Source organism: Saimiri boliviensis, chromosome 6 (assembly GCF_048565385.1).
Source record: "Saimiri boliviensis isolate mSaiBol1 chromosome 6, mSaiBol1.pri, whole genome shotgun sequence".
In the NCBI taxonomy this organism is placed as follows: domain Eukaryota; kingdom Metazoa; phylum Chordata; class Mammalia; order Primates; family Cebidae; genus Saimiri; species Saimiri boliviensis.
The window spans coordinates 8,846,238-8,866,488 of record NC_133454.1 but is presented as its reverse complement, the minus strand read 5'-3'; the positions used below and the strand labels follow the sequence as shown (position 1 = coordinate 8,866,488).

General features: G+C 39.1%; 1 protein-coding gene across 1 annotated transcript in view; it reads right to left on the bottom strand.

The window, feature by feature from the left end:
• Window positions 1-19,687, bottom strand: part of SLC36A4 (solute carrier family 36 member 4) — a 186,646-nt gene extending 166,959 nt beyond the window's left edge. The window contains exons 1-3 of the mRNA XM_074400341.1: window positions 19,556-19,687; window positions 7,215-7,301; window positions 1,970-2,062 (exon numbers count right to left, since the gene is read on the bottom strand). The gene's annotated coding sequence lies outside the window, so the exon portion shown is untranslated. The remainder of the gene's footprint in view (window positions 1-1,969; window positions 2,063-7,214; window positions 7,302-19,555) is intronic.
• Between the last annotated feature and the right edge of the window lie 564 nt (window positions 19,688-20,251).

The following is a 20,251-nucleotide window of genomic DNA, read 5'->3' as shown; positions in this document are numbered from 1 at the left end:
TGTAGACAGGCTTCCAGAGAGCAACAATTCTGCAAAAGGAGGTATGAGTCTGCATAGGTACTAGAACAAGCATTCAACAAGAGAGAAGCATACAGCATCATAAGGCCTGGGAGATAGGTTTGGGCTTTAAATCACTAAATACGTTATTATTATAAACTGTCTTCTTTGACAGTAAAAGTAAAGAACCAGTAAAATAGCATCCTGAGGAACTGTCCAGAATGTATCTACCATTGCTTTCTAATCATTTCTTAGACAAAAATCTTGATACCACGCCTGCAAGAACTTAAGAATAGAAAACCATGTATTTTTATTTCTTTTTATTTCCCCAGATTCTTAGACAAATGATAGATTCTCAAAAAGCAGTTGTAACCTGTCTTGTTAAAGACAGATACATATCTGCTCATTGGTAAATAAAAATACCGACATCTTTTCTTATTTTTTGCAATTTTCAAGATGTGACTAGAACAGAAATTCTCATGGAGCCCTTTGAAAAGCTACAGTAATCAAAACAGCATGGTACTGGTTCCAAAACAGAAATATAGACCAATGGAACAGAACAGAGGCCTTGGAGGCAACGCCATACGTCTACAAACATCTGATCATTGATAAACCTGACAAAAAACAAGCAATGGGGAAAGGATTCCCTGTTTAATAAATGGTGTTGGGAAAACTGGTTAGCAGTGTGCAGAAAGCAGAAACTGGACCCCTTCCTGACACCTTACACTAAAATTAACTCCAGAGAGATTAAAGACTTAAACATAAAACCTAACACCTTAAAAACCCTAGAAGAAAACCTAAGCAAAACCATTCAGGACATAGGCCTAGGCAAGGACTTCATGACTAAAACACCAAAAGCATTGGCAACAAAAGCCAAAATAGACAAATGGGACCTAATTAAACTCCAGAGCTTCTGCACAGCAAAAGAAACAATCATTAGAGTGAACCGACAACCAATAGAATGGGAAAAAATTTTTGCTATCTATCCACCTGACAAAGGGCTAACATCCAGAATCTACAAAGAACTAAAACAGATTTACAGGAAAAAAGTAAACAAACCCATCAAAAAGTTGGAGAAGGATATGAAGAAACACTTTTCAAAAGAAGACATATATGCGGCCAACAAATGTATGAAAAAACGCTCATCATCACTGATTACTAGAGAAATGCAAATCAAAACCAAATTGAGATACCACCCCATGCCAGTTAGAATGGCGATCATTAAAAACTATGGAGACAACAGATGCTGGAGAGGATGTGGAGAAATAGGAACACTTTCACAATGTTGGTGGGAGTGTAAACTAGTTCAACCATTGTGGAAGACAGTGTGGCAATTCCTCAAGGACGTATAAACAGAAATTCCGTTTGACCCAGCAATCCCGTATATACCCAAAGAATTATAAACCATTCTATTATAAGGACACACACACACGTATATTCATAGTGGCACTGTTTACGATAGCAAAGACCTGGAACCAACCCAAATGCCCATCGATGATAGACTGGACAAGAAAATTGTGGCACATATACACCATGGAATACTATGCAGCCATCAAAAATGATGAGTTCATGTCCTTTGTAGGGACATGGATGAACCTGGAAACCATCATTCTCAGCAAACTGACACAAGAACAGAAAATCAAACACCACATGTTCCCACTCATAGGCAGGTGCTGAACAATGAGAACACATGGGCACAGGGAGGGGGGCATCACACACTGGGGTCTGTTGGTGGGGACCAAGGAAGGGACAGTGGGGATTGGTGGGGAGGTCAGGGAGGGATAACATGGGAAGAAATGCCAGATGTGGGTGACAGGGGGATGGAGGCAGCAAACCACATTGCCATGTGTGTACCCATGCAACAATCCTGCATGATCTGCACATGTACCCCAAAACCGAAAGTACAATTTTAAAAAAAGAAAGAAAAAGCTATGCTTTCATAGCTCCATGTGCCCCTCTCCACCACACTTACCACAGTGGCTTAGCAGGCCTCTATGATTTCTTAGAGAACAAGAGACGGACAGGTCACCTCCATTTTTTTGTAGCTTCTGCATTTAAACATTTTCTAAAAGTCAAAAGAAAATTAAAAAGCACAACAATGTAACATTGCTATTTATAAGATAATTAAATGATTTACATAAATATTAATGAAGGAACTATAACAAAAATAATCAATTTATAGCATTTCTGTAGTTTAACATTTTCTCAAAACTCTAAAAGGAACAAGTAAAAATATAAGATAAACGTATTAATTTATACTGTAGTACAGATGGTCTGGCAATGAGATGTGCATATTTAAGTTGTATGATCATTGACAACTTCTTTGAACCTTGTCAGGAAGTCTCTAAAACTATATGTATGTGATAATTTGTAAATAATATCTTGTGGTCAAGTCCAAATGGCCCTCATCCAGCCCCTCCCCACCAGCCAAGTATAATAATTTTATCAGCTGCTTTATGAATAATGACTACTTATAAATAATCTGAATTTGAAGATCCCTTAGATTTTTTTAGTATATGTGCTGCCGAAGCGAGCACGATCCCTTAGATTTTTTTTGTTGCCCAGCACCGTTCTCCTACTCAACTTTCTTCTTCTTCCTCTGCTATTCTATCCCCTGCCAACATCTGCATTTAGTCTTCAATAAAAATAAGAGTCAACACTTTTGATAATCAGAAAGGTGATCTAAACTTCCTAAACTTACTAATGTAAGTCGATAATTGGACCCCTCCTAGCATTCTGAAAATGGCACAATGCAGAGAGATTGCAGTTTGTCTTTAATGCTCCTGTCATAAAGCTTCATCCATTTTATCTTCTGTGCCAGAAACCTTGGAGGCCTTTTTCTTCTATTTTTCTTTACTCTCCCACACATCAATCAGACATCAAACCCTGCCTCTTCTTTCTTTATAATATTTATTTTTATCTTTTGGGTAATAGATCTCTATAGAGTAAAAAATTGATAGGTGATAGACACTTTATATTATCGTTTTTTTGTTATCTCCAGGTTAAGTAACTTTCTAAGATCTCAAAGCTAGTAAGTAAAGGTGTGTGAGCCTAGCTCTTCTTTTCAACTCCAAAATTAGTGATTATGGTAGTCAGGCCTCTTCAGAGAAGCAGAACCAATAGGAAAGAAAGAGATATATCGAAAGAGATTTATTATGAGAGACTGGCTCACGTGATTACAGAGCTGGGCAGTCCCACAATCTACCATCTCAAGCTGGAGGCCCTGGAAAGTCAGTGGTGTAGTTCAAGTTGAAATCTGAATATCTGAGAACCAGAGGAGCCAGTGGTGTAAATCCCAGTCCCAGTCCCAGTCTGAAGGCCCAAGAGCTGGTGGGCTAAAAACAGCATAAGTTCTGGTTGAGTCCAAAGGCTGAACCAGGAGAACCAATGTCCAGCAGCAGGAGAAAGCAGTTGTCCCAGCTCAAACAGAGAGTAAATTCACCATTCCTCTGCCTTTTTTATCTACATGAATCCATTGGTGGATTAGATAATGCCCACTCACATTGGTTAGGGTAGATCTTCTCTTATATTTAAAAAAATAGATTTAGCAGATACAAGTGTAGTTTTGTAACATGGATATATTGAGTAGTGGTGAAATCTACAACACCCAAATAATGTACATTGTAGAGGGTGGGTCTTCTTTACTCAGTCTACTGATTCAAATGCTGTATTACTCCAGAAATATTCTCACAGACACACCCAGAAATAATGTTTTACCAGCTATCTAGGCACCCATTAGCCTTGTCAAATTGACACATAAAATTAACCATCTCAATTATCTGAAAACGGTATGCTATAGTATCCCTATAGAGAGGCTGATAAAACCTATAAAACTTACCGTTCATAGAAAATCACACAGATAAACTATACATAAAGTCTAAACTTGGGGTCTTAAAATCCTAGTTTTCCCTTGTACCCCTTAAAGAGATTCATGGACCACAGATTTTAAAATTTTACTTAAAATCTTTCCTGGTTTCACCTTCTTTCCCTATTCCCATTGTCAACACCCATGCCCATGTCTCTCATAACATCTTCGGCACATATCTGTCCTGCTCAATCTATTCTGTGCCAGCCTGATCATCCTACACACTGAATTCATCATATCATGCTTCTGTTAAAAACATCATAGCAATGGTGCAAATGAATCATTGCACATTTTAATCATTTACTTAATTTATAATTTTTAGATGTTATTTTATCCACTGTACTGTAAAATTCATGGTAGGCACGGATAATGTGTTTTGTTTACCATTATACAGCAGTTCTTAAGTATACAATAAATGTTTGTTGGCTGACTGCATTTTGGAGCACTTTTCTGCATGAACAGTGGGAATATAAATTGTAGAAAAATTCACTGACATATTTATATGCATAGAAAAACTTCTGGAGAAACACAAATATGTTAACAGTAAATATCTCTGAGAAGTGGGATTATGGAGGACTTTTATTTTCTGGGTCATTAAAAAAAAAAGCTTTGATGTTTTCCCTTAACCTACTTAAACATACCATTTTTTTCTCCGTTCCTTTTTCCTCTCCTTCTTCCTTCTCTCCCTCCCTCATTTCCTTTCTTCCTTCGTTCCCTCCCTCCCTTCCTTTCTTCCTGCCTCTCTCTCTTTGGCTTGTTTTTTAAAACGTCTTTAAGAGTCTGAACCCATTTTATTAGATCGCCTAATGGTCTCAGATTAGAAATTTCTTCTCCAGTTAATTTATCTATCTAAATATATAAACAATATGTATTGAGATCTCATGACTTTCCAGGCACATTGGAGTGAGGAAACAGAGACACGAACAATTCATTACTGCAATGTGGTTAAGTGCATGATAGACACATACAAAAGGCCGTGGGAGACCAAAGAAGGGAGTGACTGACTTTGCCCAGGTGCCAAAGGAGGTAAGGGGAGGATCTAGATGAAGAAATTATATTTGAACTGGACCTTAAAGGGGATTTGGCCAGGCCAAAAAGTGGAAGAAAAATATTCCAGGCAGAGTGAGCAGGCCGTGAATAATTTTATAAGGGAGGCCTATTCTGGAAATGGCACGGAGTAGAATACCCTGTGCCTGCATCACAGGAGTTCGCAAGCAGGCATTACAGTCCAAACCCGAACACCTCAAGTCCTCCCGCTCCTAGTAAGCCTTGCTGGATGTTCTTGGCACCCTGGGGCCATTCCGTTTCTGTCCTGTCGCTCAATGATTTGGCATTGGACTCAAGACTTCTTTTATGATTCTATTTCCCCATTTGGTTTGCATCCTTCTTAAGAGCAAAGACTGTGCCTTATGTTTTTTTTCTTTACTGTTCACTTAGGTGACTAATTAATGCACACTTTGGTGCACAGTAAAATGCTGCAAACTAATTACTGATAAGACAGGTGACTTTAGCCTCTATGTTTTCAGATACAAGACTGTCTGAATAGCCACTCAAAAATACAGTTAGTCCTAAAGGTGACTAACCAAAGCATCTGATAGGCCACTGGGATAAGGACTGGTGTGCAACCACCCTAAACTATCTTTTCAATCCTCTCTCAAAATAAAAAGGGCAGACCCACCACTGGTGCAGAACCAGAGTTTCTATAAATAAGTCTTGCTGAGGCCCCATCAGACCTTTCGATGCTGACTGAAGAGCTTGCAGTGTTTACTAAACTCCTGAGATCACTAAAGTCTGAAATAATCTCTCATGCCTCATTAATCTCCAGTGTTTGAAGTAATCACTAATGTGTAATAAATCTCCAGTCTCTGAAGGTTTAAGCCACACAGAAGTGTTGTTTCAGATGAATAATGACAGCCGTGCGTTTGCTGTTCAGTCATCCAACCCATACTGAGGGAATGCCTACCTGTTCGAAGCACTGAACAAGGGTCTTTCCATTAGACCCACATTTCCATGTCCCAGCAACTCTGCATTGTAATGTAAAGTGGACAACATATAGAACGGAAGTGTTATGAATGAAAGTTAAGGGATTATTTGAAGGTTCAATAGATCAGGGAAACTTGTTCCATTGGTTTAAGGTAAAGACTTAGAGATTCATTCATTCATTTATTTATTCAATAAATGTTTTAGAGAATCCCATAATGTGTCATATACTGTACTAGAAGCCAGAGATATAATAATAAACACAAGAGACATGCTTTCTGCCTCCATGGAGCACATTTTGCACATTGAAGGCAGAGTCATTTAGAGCTTTACATTTTACCATTATTTATTGAATACTCATTTTATGCCAGGTATTATTATAGTCAAGATAAGTTGAGTGAAATAGATATGTTCACTACTTTAAGATGTACATTTTATTTAAACAAGACTAAGTGGTTAGGACACAGGATTTGAAGTTAAAAGACTTGAGTTCTACTCTGCCTTGTATTAGGTATGCAACCTGAGAAAATCACTTACTTTTTGTGTCTCTGTTTCCTCCAAGCACATCTATTTTATTAGCTCCCTAAGAAATAATAATCAATAAAGCTACTATTGATGCACTACAAAAAAAAAATTGGGAGTGACTTGACTCCAATGCCTGCTTCCTGGGGTTTTGTGGGGAGCACATGAGACAACTCCCCATGCCTTTGTGCATCCTTTTTCTGCCCTCTGAATTGCCTTTGCCATCTCCCTATCCCTTCTGCCTGATAAACTCCTACTTATCTTTGACACAACAGCGTAAATAAAGATCACATCATCCAAGAAGTCTTCTCTTTCTATCCCTGATGGTGAGGAGCACTCTCTCCTCTGGGCCATCATTGTGCCCTTACAGGCTTTTATATTGTGATTACCACATGATATCATCATGGGGAAGGGTACAGCCTATGTCTTACATATTTGGTCCCTAGCACAGTGCCTATCCCATAATCATGCTTAAATATTTTTGCTGAATAAATGAAAATATGTTGAGAAAATGCTTCATAAACTCCAAAGTATTAAACAAAAGCAACATATCACTAACATCATTATGCATCTTAACTGGGGCTGCTATAACCAAATAACATAAACCAGGTGGCTTCTCAGTAACAGAACTGTATTTCTCACAGTTTTGAAGCTGGAAGTCCAGGATCCTGGTACCAGCATGGTCGAGTTTTGGTGAAGGTTCTCTTCCTGGTTGCAGACTGCCAACTTCCATTGTATCCTCATGTGGCTGAGAAACAGTGAGCTTGCTTTCTGGTCTCTTTTGTCTTATAGATACAACTATTTCATATATTTATGCATACATGCGAGTGTTTTTAATATGTATAGTTACCAAGTCAGGGTGTTTGGGGCGTCCATCTCCTTGAGTGTTTATCATTTCTATGTGTTGGTATCATTTCAAGTCCTCTCTTTTAGATACCTTAAAATAACAAAATATTGTAGCTAAGTATAGTCACCATAGTCTGCTATTAAACATTAGAACTTTTTGGGCAGATGAAGTGGCTTACACGTATAATCCCAGCACTTTGGGAGGCTGAGGTGGGCGCATCACTTGAGCCCAGGAGTTTGAGACCAGCGTGACCAACATGGTGAAACCCTGTCTCTACCAAAAATACAAAAATTAGTCAGGCATGGTGGCACATGCCTGTAGTCCCAGCTACTTGGGAGGCTGAGGCAGCAAGATTTTTTGGGGCCTGGGAGGAAGAGACTATAGTGAGCTGAGATCACGCTACTGCACTCCAGCCTGGGTGACAGATCAAAGCCACGTCTCAAAACACACACACGTGTGCGTGGGCACGCGTGCACACACACACACACACACACACACACACACACACACAAGAACTTTTTAATTCTATCTCACCTTTCATTTTGTGGGAATTAATTCCATTCATAAGGGTTCCACCCTCATGACCTAATTATTAACCAGTGAGTGGCCCCACCTTCAAACACCATCGCATTGGAATTAAAGTTTCAGCATACGAGTTGGGCAAGGAGACACAAACTTCAGTCCATTGCTCTTCCCATTCAAGCAGGATTCAATTCATCTTTACAAAATATAAAATTTATTTTGGCCAAATTCTCATAGTTAACTGTGCTGGACATTATGTTGCTCACTGGTGTATCAGTTCTCATCTTCTGACATGCAGGAGGTTGGTGCTTCCCTGCCCCCTTGAAGACACGAGTAAACATGTAGGACTTGCCTTAGCCAATGAGATCCGTGGCATACGTAACTTCCATATGAAAGCGTTTCTTTGTCAGTGCTTGACTCTCCATCTCTGTCTTGGCCACCTTGGCGATTGTGGGCGTGCGTGCTGATACAGAGCGGCCATGAGACTGAAGCAGCCCAAAATGGCAGCCTTGTATCACACAGACAGCAACTGTCTTCAGAGGCACCTAGACCCACAGGGACTTGGCATGACGAAGAAATAAACGTGCATTCTATCAGTTCTCTGAGATTTTGCCATTTTTTATTGCCACAGCATCATCTAATTTGTCCTGACTGATAAGGTCACCAACCCACTTCCAGAAAATTATACGGCACTTTTCTGGGAATATGAACATAGTAAGGATCAAAGACAAACATATGGGGGGAAAAAAACTTGATCTAAAAGTGTACATGTGAGAGTTAGCCCACAATATAAAGAATCTAGTTCACTTTACAGGGGTGTTAAGCCTCTCTTGAGTTTTCTTCCCAAAATCCAAAGAAATCTCTCTTGTAGCCGATGCTGAAATAAGGGTCAAATCCCCTACTTACATGGAAAGGAGATATGTTTTGAAACAAGGCATTTGGCATAACTTATTTAAAGAAATGTGCTTAGGGTCTCCCACCAACATGATCACTGCTAAAAGGCTCTGTTCCTTGCATCACCTTCCCCAGCTGAAAGCAGGAACAAGAAGAACCTCATTATAGTCCACTCCATCGAGGGCCAGAGGGAAGCATTCTTTTCTAGATTTAGCTATGTTTTCACTTCTTTGTTTTATTTTGAAATACACACACTCACACACACACACACACACACACACAGAAACACACACATATATGCATAAAACATATATTTATAATTTAACAAAATAATTGGAAAGTGAAACTGATACAGTCATACTCGGGTCAAGAAATAGAACATGCCTAAGACTCTAGAACCCTGCTTATTCCCATGTATTTCTTTCCCTGGGGGTAACCATTGGTCAGGCTCGGGGGATAATCATTTTTTTAGTTTTCCTCATAATTTTACCATTATGCCTATTTTAAAATGTGTTATATCACATTTAGTATGTACTTTATGTACACTAAGAACATTCCCATTTAAAGTTAGTTTGCTGAGTTTTGCAAATGTACATGCCTTTGCAAATGTACACGCCCAATCAAGATACAGAGTTTCCATCACTCCAAAACTTTTCTTATGTCTCACTGCAGTAAATTCCCCAAATTTCAGCCCCAGGTACCCCTTATCTGCTTTCTATCAGTATAGGTTAGTGTAGCCTGCTATAGACTTTCATATAAGTGGAATCATATTCGTACATACACTTCTTGTCTGGCTCCTTCACTTAGCATAATTTATGTGTGATCTTGAAATGTATGTAAACAGAATTGTAATGTATGTTATAACTCTTATGTGCCTTGCTTTTTTTGTTCAACATTATGTTTGTAAAAGTCATCCATATACTTGCATGTACCTGTAATTCATTTACTTTTATTACTATATAAAAACCATTACGTAACTATAATTTATTTATCCATTTGTTATTAATAGACACTTGACTTCTATAGTTCCACAATTGTCATGTATTGATTCTGTACATTGATTTTATATCCAGCTAGCTTACTAATTTTTATTCTTAACAACTCATCCATAGATTCTGTTGGATTTTCAGTGCAAATATTCATATTATTTATGAATAGCAACAGTTTTCAGTCGTTACAATCCCTGTCTTTTATTTCTTTTTCCTGTTTGTGTAACTGTTCTCACGAGGCCCTCCAGTATAAAGTTAGATAGAAGCATTGATAGTGGTATCTTTGTATTGTACCTGACCTCAAAAGAAAAGTTTTCTAATAGCTCATTATTAGGTGTGGTGTTTGCTGAAGGTTTTTAATGGTTATTCTTTACTCTTTACAAGAATTCTCTTTTCATGTAGGAAATTTTAGGAGAAAAATTATGAATAAGTTTGCTAACATGATTGGAAAATGAATTTTATCTTTTGCTTTTTCTGCACATATTGAGATGATCAGATGAATTTCTCCTTTAAGATGTTGAGGTCAACTACCTTAATTGATATTCTATTTGTAAGTCAATCTCCCATTCCGGGTATAACCTGACTTGGTAATAATATCTTATCTAATATTTACTTTGTTTATATCCAGCTTCATAAGTAAAAGTGACAGGTAATTTTCTTTTCTCATATTCTCCTTGTCAGGTTTTAATCTCAATATTTTGTTAGTCTCATAAAAGTCAGAGGAGTTTACTTTCTTTTAATGTTTCAAGCTTGTAAAGGGTTGAGCTTATTTTTTCCGTAAACGTTTGATAGAACTCACCAGTGAAGTTATCTGGGCCAGTAATTTCCTTTGTGGAAAATTTTTAATCAAGTATCTGAATTTAGGTTTTTAACATCTCATTTTTTAAATAAATTTGGTGAAATTTTTACTAGGAATTATTCTATCTTTTCTAAAAATTTCAATTTATTGGTATGAAGTTCTTCATTTAAAAAAAACCCAATATTAACATTTTAAATCTTCAGTATTCTGCAGTATTATGTATGCTTTGATTAGGTCATATGATAATTCATTTTATATGTCAGCTTGACTGGGCAAAGAGATATCCAGGTATTTGGTGAAACATTACTTTGTGATGTATCTGTGAGAGTATTTCTGGAAGACATTAATATTGAAATCAGTAGGTTGAGCAAAGAAGATCCTCCTTCACAAATGTACGTAGGCATTATCCAGTCCTTGTGTGGGAAGCAAGGCCTGTACAGAGTCCATTATGAGAATAAATCGTAGCAGCAATAATGACTATATCCAGGTTCCAAAGACCACAAGTCAGTTAGAGGTGCCATCAGCAGGCAGCATTAGTGACATTAGCCATGTAACCTGTGGCGTCTACTGCTTAGTGGCACCCACAGTGGCAGTGGTGTCTTCATCGTATCAAAGATTTTGGGCAGTGTTCTTGGTAGTTTGGCTAGCCTCCAGACCACAAAACTCTCACCATCAATTTTTTTTTTCTACTTGTCAGCCAGAATTAGTTTTTGTTGCTTGTGGCGAAGATCTGAAACTGTTTGATTGTTTGATTTAATACCTTTACTTGACAATCTGAAAAGTATCAACCTTAAGCAGTCCCTCAATTTTTAGAAAAAAATATATTGGTTTATGAAATTAAAAATGTTTTAGGAACTGCTGTTATATACTATAATGCTAAGTTGTGCATTCAAAGCTCTATGTAATGAACAGAGTTAAACTGACCTAAATAGAATTGATTTTCTCTTGAACTGGCATACTGACTAAACATAATTCTGAATAACCGTATAGTCTGCATTATTTAGTTGTTAATATGACCAAAGTAACCAAACTGACTCTCGCAACTAGTCTGTCTTCTTAGCAAAGTAAATGGATCGACTATATGTCTATATAATTGCTTTCTCAGCAGTTGTGAAATGCTTGATCCAGTTAATATAGATCAGCTCCTCTTTTTAAGAGATTAAAACAGCATGTATTTAATTAACTAATTAATGTATTGATTCATTATATTTACTTCCGGAGTATAGCTATAGGTTTTCACCAAGGAAGATGCCCAGCATACACAAAAGACACAAAGCTTATGATCTATTTGCGAGACAGTAACAATTATAAGCCATTCTTTCCAACTCCCCTGCGTCCACCCTCGTGGCCAGCCACTGTCCAGACTTCTTGTCTGGACATTTGTGGTTACTCCCTAGCTGGTTTCTTTCCTTTTGCTCCTGCTCTTCTGCAATCCATTTTCCACTGAGGAGCTAGGGTGTTCTTTTAAATCAATAATTGGGTGATATTACTGCTCTGCTATAAACCCTTCAAAATTTTTCCAGTATTCATGGATTTAAAACTAAAGTTCTTAACACCACCTAGAAGGCTCCATGAGATATGCTTATATTTCTAAGCCCATTTTATTCTTGCTACTGACCCTGTGCCACCATGCCCAAACATACTATCCTTTTAATTCCCAGAATGCTTTGATCTCTCCCCTGACTCAAGGTCATTAATCATACAATTCCTTCTGCTTGGAATGTTTTTTTCTCTTACTGGTCACCTGTCTAACCCCCGCTTATACTTCCTGTTTTAAATATTACCTGCTAGGGACTAACTCCTCCGACTACCCAACTTAAGATAGACCCCTGATTTTCTCTCTCAAAGCACTCGGTAATTTTCTTTCATAACTCTTATTACAATCTGTATTATATATTTACATATTTGCTTACTTGTTCAATGTCTGTCCCCTCCATACACGATTGTAAACTTTAACAGGACATAGACTATGCCTATTTTATTCAGCACCTAACACCAAGCAAAGCACATTGAATGGGTCTTTAAATATTTGTTAAATGAATAAATGAAGTAATGGGCAAACAAAGAAAGGTTTATACAATTCAGTGTAAAAACCAAAAAAAAGAATGATGTTCTGGGCAGGACATGCTATGAAATAACAGAAAAGCAGGCACTAAAAGGAGCCAGGTGGAAAGCCTATGGAAAGGTTCCTGGACAGTGCAGTTCTTCAGCTGGGCCCCAGAGGACGGGTGTATTAGTGCATTCGCCCACTGCTATAAAGATACTACCTGAGACTGGATGATTCATAAAGGAAAGAGGTTTAATTGACTCACAGTTCCACGTGGATAGGGAGGCCTCAGGAAACTTATAATCATGGCAGAAGGTAAAGGGGAAGCAGGTACCTTCTTCACAAGGTGGCAGGAGAGAGAAGTGTGAGCAGGGGAAATGACAGACACTTATAAAACCAGCAGATCTCATAAGGACTCGCTATCACAAGAACAGCATGGGGCAACTGACCCCATGATCCAATCACCTCCCTCCCTTGACATGTGGGGATTACAGGTACTTCCCTCAACATACGAGGATTACAATTCAAAATGTGAGATTTGGATGGGGACACGGCTAAACCATATCAATGAGTAAGATATTAATGGGCTCTGATGAGACCTGTGAAAAGAAGCTTCATTGCTTAAGGAAAGGGTGGGTCTGGGCAAAAGGTAGCACTCAGCAGGAGACAGTGATGGGGTCATCCCTGGATGGCAGTGAGTAGCCAGCTTCCAGGTCTAGTGAGGCCATGAAGTAGACAATTTCTTATTAATTCTCTCTTCAGTAAACTACCCAGGACATAGATTGCCAGGTGTGCAGTGTGAGCAGTGTGGCAGACACTGCAGGCTGGTTGCCTTGATTCCATGCCAGCTCCTTACATGGGTGTGCATGCTGCATACTTGAGCCTAGAAAGGCAAGACTACAACTTCAATCTCCCTTCAGCTCTGGTTCTACACCTGATTTCAATTCTGTCAGACAGATAGCCCCATGCCAGATTTGGGGAAGTGAACATCATGCATAAGAGGTCACACTGCTGCTGCTGCTGCTTTGTGCAAGCACAGGAGCCAAGACACTTGTTTTTCTGAACAGCTATAGCAGAGGTCTCAGGGTCTAGTCATTAGTTACCTGGTTATTGAGAGGCATAGTGCAAAGTATTCCTTTTTCTTATACAGATCATGGCCAAGGTGAAATGATTCCAGGATGAAAACTCCTAGATTGCTCATGATTTCAGGTCTTTTGTAACTAATAAAAAAAAGCTTAAAAGTCACTTTGGGATGTAAACACAGTGTCAATTTAATCATTTTAAATCTTCAGTCCCAGATAATAATTAAAATTCTAAACTTGATTAAACTTAAAATCTTCTTCCCTTCTGCAACTAAATTAGAGCCTGCTATAGGCTGGCCCCTTGTGGGGATGAGAGAGGCTGGTTCTTCTTTCTTTCTCTGTTCTTCCTTCTCTAGCTTGCTTTCCAGCTATTGACCCCTCTGGGACTGGTGATCAGGGAGGTCAGGCAGGAAAGAGGTTAGTAGAGTCCGCACTTGACTGATAATATTGTAAGGTGGCTTCATACTGGCTGGGTCTGGCAGATGATTAAAGTTCACTCACTTTGCGCGCTTCTTTAGAGAACTGTGGTTTTTCACCTACACTTTCACAGTGGTTTTTCACCTACACTTTCTTTGATCTGGGCAAATGCACACCATTCCTGCACCTCATTCCTCTTCAAGCTCTAGGGAATGGGGGACCCACTTCAGCTTCATTTTTGTTGAGGGTCATTGTTCCTCCAGTGTTCCTAATGGAAAGGATCTAAGATGACTTATATAGTGCCTCTCTTGCTTATCTGCCACCCACATCCAGGCCACAGGAAACATTCACACATTCCTTTTTCCCCCAAACTGTGTGAGTGCAGATCCAACCCAGTATAGCAGCAGTTCCCCTTCATTCTACCTCCAAAACAACATGCCAGCCCACCTCCAGCCTCTAGATTTTCCAGGGTGAGTAAGAGTCAAGTCACATCGACACTGATTCTCTAACTGCAAAGGAAACAGCGAACTATCCAAGTGATTCCAATGCAGCCTCATTTACTCAGCTTGTGCTGAGATTTGATGTTCTACCCATACAGGGTAAGGGCTTGAGACTCACAGCACACCAGCATCTCTTTCTTTAAAACCCTTTCACACCAAATTCTCTCTCAATTTCTACTGTCTACAATTTTATGTACTAAATATAATTGATGCATCTAATCAGTTCTCTGCCATCTCTGCCACCTACTTGGAATTTCCGCCAAGTAATTTCTTACAACTCATGATAGTTTTGCAGTCTTAGTTCACACATGGATTTTAACAACCTTTTGCATTAACATTCACTTCTCCACCTCTTAACTTCTGCCTTCCTGAGAGAACACTGCCCATTTTGGATATTCGTTCCATCATCAGGATCCTGACTGGTGTACTCCAATCTTACTGTTTTGTTCCTCTTATTACGATGATTAAATCAGGAATCAAGGCTTAAGCTACTCAGGAAAGATTTTCCCCTGGTCTTGTGATTGGCTCAGATTGAGCATATGTCCTAAATTACCACAGTTAAAGGGCAAGAGACTCCTTCTCTCTTTTATGTTCTTGGGATGAGAAAGGAAGTATGTCACCCTAGCTGCTGCCAGCAGCCTTCTTGTGATCATGAGGAAAATCATCCTGAGGCCAATATCAACCTGTGGAGCAGGCAAAGCTAAGTCCTAGAGCCCTTACCGTGGTATGGCTGGGTTGCTCTACCTTTAGATTTCATATCGTAAGAGAAAACAAATGTCATTATTTTAGCCAAATTGGAAGTTTCTGTGATCAGCAACCAAATGCTAGTGATCCATATATTTTCTTGTCAGGTCATGAGCCCTGAACCATCACTGCGGAAATGGAAACATTTGGTAATGGAAAACACATGGTGATGGAAAACACTGTCATAGCATGGGTCGGTTGTCTCTTCCCTGGAACTGGAGGTAGAAGGGACTCTCCAGGAACCATAGTACTCTCATATTTTGGAGAAAGAAAAGAAGTTAAGGAATGCGAGTGAGGCAAACACCCCCACTGAGACGACAGGCAAAAGCTTTTAAAATGACTTCTGAAACGATTCTCTTTTTGTGGAAAGGAGTTAGACTGCAGTTTCAATGTTCCAATTGCCTGAGACCTGATGAACAGCGCCGGGACAATTAATGTTATTTGAAATAATTGCTTCATTTAAATTGCAGAGGTCCACTATGCTTATTTCCTTCCCAGAAAAATGTTTAACTTAAATTGTATTAATTTATGAGGTTAGTGGATTTTTAAAAAATCCTACAGATGTATTTTATAGGAAGATATGAAATCAACACATGACCTTCTGAGCTTCATTTTTAATTGAATGAATGTCTTTATGGAAGCTGCCGTTTTCTAGCCAACAAGGCTCTTTAGTTAACCATTTTGTTTTTATTCTATTAGAGTATTTAATTCTATCCATTTGGTAAATTATCTATGCACTCAGTGTGTTTCTGGGAAGCTCAGGATCTTTTTGTGGTTATTTTGATGTGTTCAATGTGAAAAAATATGATCACACTATAAGCAATAACGCTTTGCTTCTAGCTACCTGTGCTTCTAGTGTCAATGATAAAAATAGACAGGAATGAGACGGAGGATGGCATCATCTGTGTGTGAATAACACAGATGATGTTATTCACAGATGATGCCATCCTCCGTCTCATTAGAAAAATCATCAAGAACTTTTGAATCTTGAATTCTACCCCCATGCCTACTACCACTTTAGTTCAGACTTTCATTATCTTGCTGGATTACTGCAAAACTGCTGAAGAGGTATCTTTTAAATCTCCTGTCTTTCCTCTCTTCAATCCAGGTAGCACACTGTTTCTAAATAAATCTTAGAAATGCACACCTCCCACTGCATTACTGTCTCACTCAAGAGCCTTCAGGGACGTTCCACTGCTGGCTAAAATCAATGACATTTGGGGCCCTGGTGACCAAGGGCCTTACCATGTAACCCAGATACATTTTCAAACTTTTCCCCTACTCTTTCTCTGCATACTATTCCCCAAATACCACTCATACCCCCACTCCTCTGAGCTTTGGCTGTAATCTTTCTCCTCTGATGATTGTCTTCTGGTCTGTGCCTTCTGCCTTTGCACTCATTCTTCAGAGCCCATCTCAAGGTAAATCATTCCTTTCATACACATTTATCAAGCAGTCACTGTAGGCTAGGTACAGGAGATAAAAAGATCAGAAAAGCTGGCTCTGCCTTCAGACAGCACATCACCTAATAGAGCAGTTTTCTGAACTTAACTGATCACAAGAATCACCAAATGGGAGTGGGAGCATTCACTATTACACCTAGTGATTGAATAGTAAAGACAAAAATCCCATATGACTTGTTAAAGATGGTAAGAAAGACTTTATTCAGGAGGGACTATTGCAATAGGAGTTTTACTATAGGGGAGAGAGACTGGGCTCAACAATGAATACAACAAGTTAAGATGTATAGCCAAGGAACAGGGAGAAGGTCAGTGGGTGGAAAATTACTAAGAAGCATAAAGGATAGAGAGATTTTGGCTAGACTGATTCAACAGGATTCTTGCTGACTGACCAGGATGCTAAGCTACTGGGGATGGGGCTGAGGAAGTTGTTCCGATATCGAGGGTGATGGGATACTAAGGGGATTCTCACTAAACTGACTCAGCAGTATTCTTGCTAAAACTGGACTAAGCAGGCCAAGAACACAGCCCAAGTTGGAGCCTAGTCAAAAAGAGGAATCAAAGGACCCTGAATCAAATTTGGTCAAGAAAAGAGAGGGTCTTTGTCAACACTAGCAAAATTTCTCCTTCCTGCTTCTTATCTTATGCTTCACTGGTCTAGAGGAATTAATTCCAAGGAAAGAAATGCTTTTACCATGAGACACAATAATAATTCCAACGAATGGAAAGTTGACACTGCCATCTGGTCATTTTGGGCTCCTTATGCCTCTGAATCCACTGGCAAAGAAGGGAGCTACTGAAACGGCTGAAGTGATTGATCCAAGGGGAAATGAGACAGCTCCTACACAAAGGAAGTGAGGAAGAGTCTGCATAGAATACAGAAGATCCCTTAGTGTACATTCCCACACCCTGTGATTAAAGTCAAAGGAAAACTACAACATTCCAATTCAGATGCAAATATTAACAGCCAGAACCTTCAGGAATGAAAGTCTGGGTCATTTTACCAGGTAAAGAACCACAGCCAGCTGAGGTGCTTGCTAACAGCAAAAGGAATATGGAATGGGTAGCAGAAAATAAAGTTATAAATACGAGCTACAACCATGTGACCAGTTTCAGAAATAAGTACTGTAATTGTTAAGAAAAAAATATTTATATATATATATATATATATATATATATATATATATATATATTCACATAAGGGGCTTGCTAAAACATACAGATGTCATGTCTAGGCATCATCTCAGACCCACCAAATCTGAATCTTTAAAGAAAGCCTAGGAATCAGCATTCCAAACATCTCATGTACTTCCTATGAATAGATTAGTTCCTTGTATGCTATAATGATAAGATACTCGTATTGTTGGTAAGTGCTATAAAAGATAAATACATGGTAAATAAAAGGCAGTAGTCAATGAAAAGTTCGTGGGAAAAATGATTAAGTTGCTTCCCTGGCAAAGAAGGAAGAAAGGGCATCCCAGATAGAGGGAAGAATGTGTGCACAAAGATAAAATTTTTTTTTTGAGACAGAGGCTCACTCTATTGCCCAGCTGGAGTGCAATAGCATGATCTCAGCTCACTGCAACTTCCATCTCCTGAGTTCAAGCGATTCTCCTGCCTCAGTCTCCCAAGTAGCTGGGATTACAGACATATACCACCACATCTAGCAAATTTTTGTATTTTTAGTAGAGATGAGGTTTCACCATGTTGGTCAGGCTGATCTTGAACTCCTGACCCTAGGTGACCCAACTACATCAGCTACCCAAAGTGCTAGGAATACAGGCATGAGCCACTGTGCACAGCCACAAAAATATTTAAAATATATATGTATTCAGCATACATTGAACAGTTCATGTACTATGCTCTGCACTAAGAATTTTCCATAGTTATTTCACTTAATTCTTACAGTAACCCCATGAAAGGACTCCCAATTATTATTATCCACATTTTACAGGTGTGGAAACTGAAAACAGTAATGAAGAGCATGGGATTTAAGTCAGATACACTCATGTGTAAGTCTTACCTTCATCACTTAGCTGCTGTGTGACCACATTTACAGGCAGTTTATGTTAGTATTGCTAAATCTTCCTTTATCATTCTTCATCTTTGCCTCTTTCATATAAGAGCTCTTAACCTTCCCTCTCAATTTTTCCATTATCTAACACTATCTACCACTGAATCCAATAACATCAGTTTTTCATCGTAGCTAGAGGTATTAGAGATAGAAAAAAAGAGTGGCTTAAACAAAATACAAGTGTATATGTTCTAAGCAGTCCAGTGCAGGTATGGCAAATCTGCTCAGGAAAGTCCTCAAAGGAAAACAGTCGTTCTCAGTTCTTCCGCTGTGCACGGCTTGTATCCCCAAGGGCATTTCCTATTTCAACTTGGCTGCTTCAGCTCTAACCATCTTGTCTACATTTCCAACAAGCAAAAAGGAGGAAAAGACAAAGGAACAAGGAGAAAGGGCAAAAAGGAGATGCCCGCAGTGTTTTAAAGAAGATTCTCAGAAGCTCTGGCGAGGGTACTTCTGCTTATCTCCCCAGAGGACAGAATTTAGTCATATGACCACTCTACTACTGAGGCCACTGGGAAGTGTAGTTTTTATCCTAAGTAACCATGTTTATTATGGGCCTCCTAAAAGCAAGAATTTTATTCCTGTGGGAGTAGCTGAGAATGACAGTGTATAGAATGCTCGAGGGACTTGGAGGCTGATCAAGGAAAAAAACATGGCCAGAAAAGGAAGTAACACACCAGCTTTTTTGGATAGCTCTTGGACAGAGTGGTACAAAAGGGGAAGTCCCATACAGCACGAGACTGTGTTTGAGACTACGGTATGGGGGCCACCACATAGAAGGAGAGCAAGGGAACTTCTGGGCGAGAGGGGACTTACCTGTCTAGGCGAAGTCACTCAGGATCACAGTGGGGGATCTCTGGGTCTGAGAACTCTGAGGGGGCCACAGCAGCTTGGGGTCTTACAATCACAGCTTCTTATCAATGGCCAGCAGATGTGGGATGAAGTTTCCTGGGATATTCAAAGTAGGAAAACTCTAAAGGGGCATGAATTTGATTGTTTGGGCCATTTAAAAAAAATAAGTGAATGTGTAAAAATTTGAGTTGGACGTACTCCAGCAAACAAGAAGACTTATCCTTTAGAAGTATAAACTAGGAAAGGATGAAACCACTCTGATTGGTGATGGTGGTACTTGGAAATGGGGGAAGAGGAGGCAATTGTTGACTTAAATAAATGTGCTACATAAAGTCAGCACAGATGTCCTACTGTGTTTTTATTCATCTTTGCCTCACTCATACAAGACCTCTTCACTTTCCGTCTCGATTTTTCCATAATCTAATAATATCCATTTGTTTCAATCTTAGAAGTATTAGAGATAAAAAATAACAGTGACTTAAACAAAACGTAAGTTTATATCTTCTAAGAAGTCCAGTTCAGGTATGGCAAATCCGCTCAGAAAACTCCTCAAGGAAACAGTCTTTCTAAGTTCTTTTTCTGTGCATGGCTTGCATACCCAAGGTCATTTTATATTTAATGGAGGAAAGGAGGCAATTGTTGGCTCAAATAAATATGACA